At 37.9% G+C, this 9660-nt stretch overlaps 1 long non-coding RNA gene and 1 pseudogene across 2 annotated transcripts; both read right to left on the reverse strand.

Annotated features, from left to right (window-relative positions):
• Positions 1–5659: 5659 nt before the first annotated feature.
• Positions 5660–6385, reverse strand: LOC145801594 (26S proteasome non-ATPase regulatory subunit 2 homolog A-like; annotated as a pseudogene). The gene is made up of 4 exons (XR_014343213.1): positions 6245–6385; positions 6090–6149; positions 5876–5989; positions 5660–5749 (listed from the first exon to the last, which is right to left on the reverse strand). The product of XR_014343213.1 is annotated as a 26S proteasome non-ATPase regulatory subunit 2 homolog A-like (transcript).
• A 1139-nt stretch (positions 6386–7524) lies between these two features.
• On the reverse strand, positions 7525–8031 carry LOC114300135 (uncharacterized). The gene is made up of 3 exons (XR_014343214.1): positions 7901–8031; positions 7682–7822; positions 7525–7601 (listed from the first exon to the last, which is right to left on the reverse strand). It is a non-coding gene; the product is annotated as an uncharacterized LOC114300135 (long non-coding RNA).
• Between the last annotated feature and the right edge of the window lie 1629 nt (positions 8032–9660).

Raw genomic sequence — 9660 nt, forward strand, 5'->3', positions numbered from 1 at the left:
TCGATGGAGGATAGTCTTGATTGTTGTAGACACTGCATGATGATTAGGTGAATTAAAACTAATCGATTGAATATGTCATTGAATATGACGATTGGAATAATACATCAAATATGAGTATTGATTGATCATGTATATGATAATTGTTTATATACATTGTATTGTGTGGGAGGAGATAGAGGATATACTCCACAGTTTGGGAGGAGGTAAGGGATGGATTCCTAAACCAGATATTATTTCGGAGGAGATAGGGGATAGACTCCATTGATACAGCACAAAAATGTGCATCTATTGTGAAGTATGGAAGTGTTTAAATATGATATTGATACAGCAAATATGTGTATCTATTGTGAAGTATGGAAGTGTTTTGATATGAGTTGTAATCTCATTTAATTGTTTGGCCAGGTTCTGAGCCATGTTTATGAACTGAAAATTGGTTAAGTAAAGGAAAGTAAAATGAAACATGAACATATTTGTCATGGAATTGGATTGTGTTGAAAGTTGGTTGACCAGTGTTAACAGTTATTGAATGCTCATGTTTTAGTTATTGCTCATATTATGTTTAGCATATCTCTTCTGGGTATTGGCTCACCCTATATGGGACATTATTTTTAGGTGCAGATGATATGTCGCCTCCAAGGTCTTAGCTTGGGCGGTTGTAGAAGCTGAAGGCTTCCTTTTTGTGGTTATTTTGTGTATTACATGTAAATCAAGCCAATGGCTTATTTTATGTTTTGAGTTAGTACTCTTTTTTTTGTAACCAAATGTTGGCTTGGAAAGTTGTAAGCTCGTAGGGCATTTACTTTTGATGTCAACATATAATACTTTTGTAATGAATACTCTGATAAATAGAATTATACTTTATTCTCTTAAGTTTATGAATGTCTTGAATGTATGATTTATGGGTTTATTTTGAGGACGTTACAACATAAATAACCTAAAATTTATTATTTTAAGAAATGCATTCATTATTCGAATTTTTTAAAAATTAAAATAAATAGATTTTTTTTCCTGACAATTTGCATTACTTATCCATTCATATGTAAAAAAATTGTTATTTTATTTTTCCTCAATCATATGTTATTCTCAAATTTTAATTTTTATCTTTTAGTCATTAAACTCCTAATCAATGCATATTTAAAAAAATGTAGATTAATATTTCTTACATGATTAAAAAAAATTTAAAAACTAAAAATAGAAGTAGAAAAAGTTTAATCGCCTCATAATAAATTAAAATTAGTTAATAGGGAATGAAAGATCAAGAAATCATTTAAGAATAATAAAACAATTCAAACAATTTGTCATTTCTTACACCTAAAATTGAAAGGGATTTTTGGTGAAAAGCCCCGCCCATTGGGCCTTTTTTGTGTGAAACCCATGTAATAAAATACTGGTTCCAAAAGTTCCTCAAATAAGAAAATATAGTGAAAAGACTTAAATACCCTTCTATATAGATGAGAAAATATCAAACGATGGAACCGTTTGTCTCCCTCACTTTGTTTCATCGCTTGAACTCATTGCTTTGAAAACAAATAACAGAGTAAAATTTTACTGTCATTGTATAAAAAAAAAAAAACCAAAACAAATAACACCAGAGTAAAATTTTACTCTTCTTTTATCAAACAAAAACAGAGCACATACTAGAGTAAAATTTTGCTCTCATTCTGTCAAACAAAATCAGAGTACATACTAGAGTAAAATTTTACTCTCATTCTGTCAAACGAAGAATATAGCACATACCATAGTAAAATTTTACTTTCATTTTATCAAAAAAAAAAAAAAAAAAAACACATATCAGAATAAAATTTTACTCTCATTCTATCAAACAAAAACAAAGCATATACTAGAGTAAAATTTTACTCTTATTTCGTCAAACAAAATCAAATCATACACAATAAAAATAAATCAAAAAAAAAAAAAACTAATCAACAAATCAACATACTTGATTGAACTCGAACAATAATCAAGCACGTGATTGAAACAAAACCTCTAAAACTCCATCAACACTAACAAATCTCGATGAAACTCTCTAAATCTAAGACAGATTTGCACAGATTTGAAACGTTTTCTCGTTTAATTGAGAGTGTTGATCATTGATGGCGAGATCATGTCACTACAAGAAATTGCATTTTTCGTAACGCAACAAAATATGTTGCTAAAAGGGAAAATTCGTTGGCAAAGAGTTTTGCCGACACACAAAGCTATGTTGGCAACCCGTAGGCAAAAGTGAGTTGGCAAAAGTTTTTGCCGACGAAATGATCATTGCGTTGGTAAAAGTAATACCTTTAGTGACGAACATAGTCGTCGCTAAAAGCCTCCATCCATCGTCGGCAATTTACCTTGCGTTGGTAAAAGTCATTCAAATATGATAATTGTGTGACACTTTTCGCGACACAAATTTGCATGGGCAAAAAATATACTTTTAGCAACAACATATGCGTCGGCAAAAGTAAACTTTTGGCGACACATTTAAGTCGGTAAATGTTGCCATTTGTCGACGATTTGTTTGTCGCTAAAGCTTTACTTTTGGCAACGACAAATTGACATTGGCAAAAAATACACTTCTACCAACACAATATGAGTGGGGAAAAGTAACTTTTAACGACACATTTACGTCGGTAAATGTTGTCATTTGCCAATGATTTGATTGTCGATAAAGCTTTAGTTTTGGCAACGACAAATTGACATTGGCAAAAAATACACTTTTAGCAACACAATATGAGTGGACAAAAATAAACTTTTGGCTACACATTTACCGACAAGTTATTTGTCGAGAAAGCTTTACTTTTTAACGACGACAAATTTGCAGCGGCAAAAATAATTGAAACTCATTTATAATTTTTTAAAAGATTTACAGTTTTACAAGAGGCATCCCTCAGGTACCACTATAACAAACTAATAACGTTGATATGAAATCACACAAAATACCCCTCCATACCCTTCCATCCAAAACACCAGCAGTTGCCCGAACTTACACCTAATGACAACCCCCATTAATGAAAACCTAATCTATTACAGATTGGACAAAAAGTCCTGCACCCTTCCAAACATCAACAACACCAGCAAACATCCAACAACAACACCGCAGCACCTCATCGTAACAATCACCATCACAGCAGCATCACCACAGCATCTCAGCAACAGCAGCAACATCACAGCAGCACCAGAAGAATAGCAGATTAGTATAGCAGATCAACAAACTGATTCAACACAGATCATCACCAGTTCAGAAAACCATTTCAACTCAGCAACCCAAACAAAATCATATAACCAAATCAGAATTGACGCAGCAGTTTACCTCATTTACCAGAACAGTCAGAAAACAAATCAAACAAAACCAGTAACAAAACTATACAAAATGCTCAGAAATCAGTTTACCATGTTTGTCATCCATCAATTGTTCAAACAGCCCTCAAAACTATACAATTCTTAGTAACTTTTAAGCCATCAGGTTAACAGAAGTTAAGTAAAAATTCAAACTAATTCACTGGCTATCATGTTTACACTAGGAGAGTGAGTCATATAAAAACACTCAATTCAAGTACACCACAATGTTTACCAAGCTAACCTTATACCAATGCACTGGAAACAGTAAAAGTAACTAAGCATTGAGATTGTCCATACACCACAATGTTCACTGATGGCTCTCTTCACTGCTTTAGAATGTGACTGGTGCACTGAAATATGAAACAAAGTCGAATCATTTCACTCAAAACCATTAGTGGCAAATTTATTACACTCAAATCATTAAATTAGTCATGAGAAAGTCAACAAAATGCTTCTATAATGAAGGTACCAGTAAACAAGATCAGAAACCTTGACCTCCTTCCCCCACCATCTGCTAGTGGAGAAAGAAAAGAAAAATATATATATATCCATCCCTACAATAAAATACCCGAGTAATGCACAATTAAAATCTTGAGATTGTTAACAACTCTCTCCTTGTATTCCTTGCCGCTTATTCTAGCTTCTGTAGGAAGCAGGTCTAGCTTCAATGGAGTCTGCAATCAATCGGAAGATGGTCACACGAGGGTGAGGAAGATAAGAGGAAATTTATGCACCCAACAGACTGATCTATAAAACCAAATAGACAACAAACCAGCTAGCAAGTTTGATGGCATTAGTATTACAACAAATGCTAATAAATGCATTCAGGTCATAATATATGCTTAGTATCTCACACATAGAACAATACGGTACGTGCATTATGTTGCAATATGTGATTTGTTATGTCCACGTTCTCATGAGATTTGGTTGTTTCTCTAGGCTTCAGTCTTGAATAAATTCTACACTAGCAAGGGATAGAATGTAGTACTTCTCAGTAGCAAGCTTCGCTCTATCACCAGCAGCCAGAAGAACCGGTGTTGAGTGGGTCTGGAAACCAGTAATGGTCTTGGGTCGACCTGCCTAGCCAACAACATCGACAGCTTGGCCCACCCGCACAGGTACTGACAGAGGTTTCAAGTTCTCATCTACTGTCAGTAGCATTCTTGGCTGTAGTATTGAAGGAAATATATAACATAATCAACCATTAGTAGTAGTGTGTTAACAGCCCAATCATTAAAAGCAATAGAGAGTGAGATAGAAGTAGACAAACTGTTATAAACTGAGACCAAACCTGCATTGCCAAAACGAGGAAGTAAAGAACATAATGATATTTCCCCAATATGATCGCTTTCATATCAAGACATGCATGCAGTAAGGTTACTATTCCAGCCAGTGCCGTTTTGGAAGAAAAAGATGAAATACATACAGAAAGTGAGCCGACAGAAAAGCCAGAGGTATGACTTAAAAATACTTCTCCTCACAGATACTAAAATTTATTTATTCATTTAATTGCAGAAAAGAAGGCTAGATCATAATCTAAAAACTTCATATTTGTAACCCTGTCTCCCAATATGCTTTATCCCACAAATTATTTATTTATTTATTTATTATTTTTTTATAAATAAAAATGTTTTACTCCACATGACAGCCTTTTAACAGCTTTGGACAAAATAGCCACATTACAGATTACAACAGTAAACAAACTTTGCAGACAATACAGATCGTATATTCCTTTAGCTCTACTGAATGATTTACCCTATCGAAGAAATGAATGCATGAAGCATTTGACACCATTCTTAACCCAACAGAGCTGTAAGCTGAACTTATTTGGATCATCTGATTTAATCCTCTTCCAACACTCGGCTGTATCTAAGACCAAAACTTCTCTTATACAAAAGATGCTCATAGGATGACAAATTTTTTGTTTGTTTCTAGTGTGTTTGGAAATTCCATATGAATGCTATTGATTCATTTCTAGAATTCCATCACATAAATAATGTGGAATAATTCTTCTTTCAAAAATAAATCTCTTAAATGGGAAACAAACCATTGTTCCCCTGTATACGGGATATTAACTAAAAGCGGAATGAACCACTTGAAATGGTAGGTTTAAACTACATGGACTAGCTTAGGTGCCATCAAAATTCTAACAAAAAACCTCTAGATTCAACAGAAACATCCCAATTAACGGGTCAGTCCTGATGTGAAAACTACCACTTTGGAAGAAGTATCCCATTGTTGAAACTTGCTCATCTCCCGCTGGATATGTATGTATGTGAATCAGTTCTAACCCACACCCTAAAATTGAAAAGTTAATATGGGGGAAAAGAAACACTTACGGGGATAGCAAAAAGCGCTCAGAATGATATGGAGCAAGAGTCAACAAGCCTTTTCCCAAATGTACAAGACCCTGGGCAATTCGTACCTGCACAAGTGGCCAACACAAATCATTAAAACAGAACCCCTTAAAAAAATAAAAAATAAAAATAAAAATAAAAGAAAGAAAGAAAATCTGAGATGCACTGTGGAACAAATTCCAAGAGAAACTTACACAAAAAAGGAGGCTAGCTTCTTTGTAGTAGTAACTCGAAAGATTGCGAAGCATGCCAGCTATTCTAGCGTTGTTGGTTCCAGCACCAATCAACCCTAAGGAGATGACGCCAGCCTGTAGAATCCAGATAAATATGTCAAGATTTAGGCTGTAACTAACAAGGAATCGATAATACTAACTATAGTCCTAATGTATTATATGAAAGAGAGAATACCATTGCTACTTCTGTATCTGTATCGTGACTAAGTCTGTTTAATGTATCCATAACATTGACCTGGTCAGAACATCCAATTCATAAATTAGCTCAACTGCAATTCAAACACCAGTTCCAAGGTTGCTCAGCTTGGAAAATATCACAGGATAATTTACCTTAGGGTTTGATATACAAAGAAGACCAAGAGCCAAAGGAACAGCCCTTCAGATATTCTGCTCTCCATACTGTAATAGATGCTCTAATGAGCAAATAGCCATTTCAAGTCCCAATTCTTCAGCCATTGCTACCATAGCAATTCCAAGTATAGCTGGTCCCTGATGGGTTTCTCCCTTCTCAAGATGTTGGGCACATTGACCAAGAAGGTGTTGGACCTATGTGAAAATAAACAGTAGAGTGAGTTATTTCATCTACATAACAGTCGACTCCAATTTAAATTAAAGGGGTTGGAGTAAACACCTTGAGCACATTCCCAGTTCCAGCATAAGCACAGGAAAGTACGGTCATGTCATAATATTTCCTAATTTTCTCATTAAATGTCTTAGAAACCTCTGCTGTTGCCTCCACACTTTACTGTTAAACGACACAATGGGATTCCAAAGAAAAAAAACACAACAAAAACGAATGATGTAAATAAGAATCAAGTCCAGAGTCTACAAGGTGTTATCAACAATAAATAAATAATAATTTTCAGATGCACCACCAAATTTTTTTTTTTTTTTAAATTATCACAATTTGAAAAAGAATAATCTGTGATAAAATAGAAAAAAAAAATTAAAAAACGCCCCACAGCTTGCATTTTTTAGTTACCTGCTTCCCAAGGTATAGAAGGCCAAGGCCAAGAGGCAAAAGTCGAGTGAGGGGCTCCCCCAATTCTGATTCACGTCGGTCCATTAATGCAAATATAATTGCCTGAGCAACCTCTTCATTACAGGAACCAACATATACCAAGGCCAATGAAATAGCAGTGAACGCAATCACATCAAGAGGCACTTTGTTATCTCCAAGGATAGGAGTCAATTTACTACGGATCTGACAAATGATTTAGATTAGTCCGCTGCAACGAGAAATAAACATATCAAACAAAGAAAGTAGAGGAACAAGTCAAATGATGTTTTTGCATTCCACAGATACAAGATAATTAACTATGGAACTGAGAAAAATTATAAATTAATCAACATCAACTTTAATTAAACATGTTGTACAAAGAGAAGGGAAGGTATCTTCCAGTACTCATCAAATTTTATCTCTCCCTCTCTATTTGTGTGAATTCTGTAACTTCTGTGATGAAATTAACAATCTATGGTAGAATAGACAGAATGATTCCACTGATGTGCCTCTTGAATCAGACATAGTATTGTTTCCATGGCCTACCAAGAAACCACCAGTTAAAAATGCAAGGAACCTCACCTGCTCATTTTGGGCACCAGTATAAGCATGGCCCAGACCCATTATTGCACCGATTCTGACAGAAGAATCCTCTGTATCTATATAATCAGCAAGAAGTGCCAATGCCTGAAAAAAGAAAATTTAGGATTTCCAAATACATAACAGTCACAGACTTGTGTACAGAAAAATGCCAAAGTATAACTCACACGATCACAGTCATTCTTGATACCGCAGTTCACAATACCAACTCCCAACAATGCACCGGCTATGACATGGTTGTCATTACTGTGGAAATACTAGTCAAGTTGGGCAAGTCCAGAATCAACATCCCAAAGCAGAATCATACCCTATAAGGAAAAATGGTGATAATCCAGCAATAAAGAAACTTGCACCAGCAAATAGACTGAAAGGGGAGGGGAACATACCAGACTTGCTGCAGCACTGGCTTTTCCGTGTTCTTTATTCTCAACCTTTACAATTTCCTTCTTTGGCAAAAAGCCAAAATGAAATTTGTACATCTAGCGTAGTTTATATGCATCGTTAAAATAAAACTTACTCTTCAAACAATTATAAAAAGAGAGACAACCTAAACATTTTCTTCACTTGAATCCTTCAAAACAGCTATTAAAAGAAGCCTTTTAGTTTTGTTGTTTGTTGTTGCAGTAACACTAGAGGGTAAGGTTTAATAAACTTCATATCAGCAGGACTGCTCCATTTTACACTAGAGGGTAAGAGTCTCTCTCTCATTTTACTTGTTTCTTCCAACCAGGACTGCTCCATATCAGCAGGATGCAGTGGTGGTGGGTCTATAGGCCACAATCTGTGGGTTGGTGCAGACCCATATTCTTCATCCTACCCAATGGTGACCAAATACCAACCAGTGGCCCGATTTAAGAATTCTCTTGATTAGAGGTATAGATTACAAGGATGAGTGCACTGTGGCATTAGTTTGCTCGTGGAAGATAAGGAGTTCCATTATGCATAAAGACTACTGAGAGGGTGATTTGTGATCTGGAGTTGGGCCGAGGTAACGGCCGAGCAAGTTGAGGGCCCAACGATGCGTGGGTCCGAGATGATCGACTTTTTGCCCAGAGTTGGGCTGCCAGAACTTGGGCCGGGCAGAGTTCGGGCTGAGTGTGTGCCACCCCGGACCGGACAGAAACTGCTCGGTAAGGCAGTGCTCGGTCGGACCAGGATGCTCGGTCCGAGGATGGCCAAAGCCAGATAGGCCGAGTGACCGGCGCCCGGGAAGGCGTGGACAACCGAGGAAGTTGACTGACCGGTAGAAAAGCCGACCCCAGGAGGTGCCTCGGGCTAGGCTTAGCCGAGATGCCGCCTAGCCCGGTTTTCCTTGGTCTTGGCCAGTGAAGTGCTAGGGTATGGAGCGCGGCACTTCAACGGATATGGCAGCTCGGCTGCCGAGCTCCAGCTGTGATGGCAGGCAGTTGAGATTAGGTGATGATTGGCATGGTTTATGCTGACATATGGGATAGCGGAGCCACGCGTCAGGAGTTGACTGGGAGTGGATATGGGGCGCAGAGGGTATATAAGCAGGTCTGCGCCCCCCATACGATGGACGAACATCTCTGTAAGGATTTCTTACACTCAAACACTCTCTCCCTTCTCTCTATCCATCCTAAGGTGTGCGCTAACTTGACCGTCGGAGGGTTTTTCCGGCCACACACCGCCGGGTAGCTCACCGTTACTTGCTCGCAGGTGATCGGACACCGATGGAGCTCAGAAGAAAGGAATACGGGCTTGCCGGAATATTTGCTCCCCGTACAATTGGCGCCGTCTGTGGGAACATTGACAGACAAAACCTTGTCTTCCAGGTTCATTTGATCGCCGTCCATGGCGAACAACGATGAGTTTCCGTTGTCCGCCATCGACGGAGCCACTCCGGAGTATACCCGAAGGAGATAGGGCCCTCCTACTGTCCACCCAATGGCTGACTTGGGAACGCCCACTGGCGGACAGTCTGGAGACGCGCGGGACAAGCGCGGACGAAGTCACAGACATTCAAGGAGTCCAGACGGTCACCGGCGGAGGAGAGATTCGCACGCCAGGCGACTGGAAAGCAAGTTGAGGGATCAAGATGCTGTCATCCGGCGAATGGCGGCGGAGATGGAAGATCTCAAGCGGCATGTCAAAGGGAAGGGTGTAGTTGGAGTGGGAGACCACAGTG

Source organism: Camellia sinensis, chromosome 10 (genome assembly GCF_055761805.1).
Source record: "Camellia sinensis isolate YWXY chromosome 10, ASM5576180v1, whole genome shotgun sequence".
Classification (NCBI taxonomy): Eukaryota; Viridiplantae; Streptophyta; class Magnoliopsida; order Ericales; family Theaceae; genus Camellia; species Camellia sinensis.